The following is a 2,168-nucleotide window of genomic DNA, read 5'->3' as shown; positions in this document are numbered from 1 at the left end:
AGTCTTCGTATGAAAAACAGCCATTGCAATTCTCTCTTTCATTGGTGTTGTGGGAAGAAACTCCAGGGGATGGGTATGGAGTGGAAAGGAGGAAAGCGCTGGTTTTCATGTCTGGACGTAGGCAGCGTGATTGCCAGATGGGGTTAGGGTGGGCATTTCAGTAGGAAACTGAGCACGCACAATCACAATCCTGCTCTTCATAACTCCACCTATTTGTAGCACTGCCGATGACAGGGTGGGAGTCTGTAAATACTGTGCTAACACAACCCCACCACCCAGACTAGGTTTTGACTATCAGCACAGCAAAGAACGTTGCATTTTTTGCTTTAAGCAACCCTGGAATCAGAGACTTGAGAAGCTTTGTCCCCTTTAGGTAGAGAGTCTAGTTGAGAGAGGCTCCCTTGGCCCACAGGCCATAAGCTGCAAGAGAAGTGAGGGTATCTCATTTCTTAGTTACCAAGAACATCGTTACACCCAATTCCAGTAAACTTCAGGATGTCTCTGCAATGCCGGAGCCTGGACAGGTTAGGTCAGCATCTCCAGGGTGATTTCAGATCTGACAGACAGGCCTCTGAGCCACTACATCCACCCCATCTAACGCCCGTAAGTAACTATACCGTGCAGCACTTCCCCCAAGTAAGTATATGCTCTAAGTTTCAGCAATCCCACTGGTTACATTCTATGGTCCCTTGAATTTTTACTCTGAGGGACTGGACGTGTATCTTGAAGGCATCTGTCAGTCCTCTAAAGAGGGGTTTAAGGTGGCTAGGGTTGAGCAGGGCAGCCATGCAGATGATAAACCAACGGGAGATTTGTCTTTCAAAAAAACCCCAGGTATACAGCCACGGCCAGAACAGCAATCAACCTGAATCTAGTATAAAGCCCCTCCACCTGCACGGGACATTGGTTTAGAACAATGAAGATTAACACCCCACTGAGCATCTGTCCACACCACCTGCCCAGGAGAAGCACATAGTGACCTTGGGAGCAATAGTAACTGATTAGCCCACCCCTTAACATGAGTAATTTGCTTGGTCGACACAACTGTATTGTAAACATATACCAGCCCTGCTTTCCTCTGTCTTGGGGTCCTCCATGCATTAGGCTGGGGCACCACTATGTGCACAGCCAAACTAGGAGGATTAATTCCCTTGGTAATTCTATGCTTGGTAATGCTACGCGTCCTCGTGTCCCTCCTCGGCCGGCAAAGAAGGGACGTTGATGCCGGGCACAGTCCCACAGCCCCCTGGGAGCTGGATTTCTGTGCAGGGTGGCAGCCCTCCTGAGCTCGCTGGAGAGCAGCTCCCCTCCGCCCTGCAAAGCAACAAGGCTGCCCCCTCGCTCCGGGGTTTCCTTCAGTGCCTGCAGAGCCAGCTTGGGTGGTCAAGAAGAAAGTCCCCATCCAGGGTTATGGGCAGGAGATGTGGGGAGAAGGGCAAGGCAAGGCCCTTGAGCTCCGCAGCGAAGGCGCAAAGGAGGTGAACTTTCCTGAGAGCCAATTTTCTGGCCCGGGTGAGGGCACAGGACAGAGGAAGGGAAGGAGGCATGAGGGCTGGCAGTGCCAGGGAGCATCAGGCAGGGCCGTGGGAGGTGCCGGCAGAGGTGCTGGGGGGAGCAGAGTGGCGCAGCGGAAGCGTGCTGGGCCCATAACCCAGAGGTCGATGGATCGAAACCATCCTCTGCTAATTGTTGCTTTTTTTCCCTCCTCCTGACAGCTGCTGCCTCTCCCCGCAACTTTTAACCTGCACTGCTCTAGCTCTCTGGGCACCCATGGCCATGGCCCTCCTGTTCCCTCAGCCCCTTCTCTCTGCCACTGCCACCTTCTTTCTCCTTTGCCGCCTTAGGAGCCAGCACTCCCATAGTGCCCCTCGGCAAGGCAGACGGGAGGCTGTGGAGCAGCAGGCAGAGCTCCCCCCACAAGGAAGCGGGTGTCCTGGGGACACAGGCATTTCTCCCTTCCCATCCGGCAGCTCAATCCCAACTTCCCAGCCGCAAGCAGGGACCTCCAGGAATCTGCAGGTGGGGAGGAGGAGGAGGACAAGGCTGGTGCTACTTTGGGAAACACCAATGCAATCAGCTTGACATCTGGGGGTTTTCTCCATCCTAGTCTGTTTGCTGCCGTGCTCACTCGCAGCTCCAGCCAGGAGCAGGGCTGAGTAGGTATTCCC

At 54.0% G+C, this 2,168-nt stretch overlaps 1 non-coding gene across 1 annotated transcript; it reads left to right on the top strand.

Annotated features, from left to right (window-relative positions):
- Positions 1-1,613: 1,613 nt before the first annotated feature.
- TRNAM-CAU (transfer RNA methionine (anticodon CAU)) lies at positions 1,614-1,685 on the top strand. Its single transcript has one exon. It is a non-coding gene; the product is annotated as a tRNA-Met (tRNA).
- The last annotated feature ends 483 nt before the right edge of the window (positions 1,686-2,168 follow it).

Source organism: Harpia harpyja, chromosome 14, assembly GCF_026419915.1.
Source record: "Harpia harpyja isolate bHarHar1 chromosome 14, bHarHar1 primary haplotype, whole genome shotgun sequence".
Taxonomy (NCBI): domain Eukaryota; kingdom Metazoa; phylum Chordata; class Aves; order Accipitriformes; family Accipitridae; genus Harpia; species Harpia harpyja.
The sequence above is the reverse complement of the archived record's forward strand: the minus strand, read 5'-3'. Positions and strand labels throughout refer to the sequence as shown.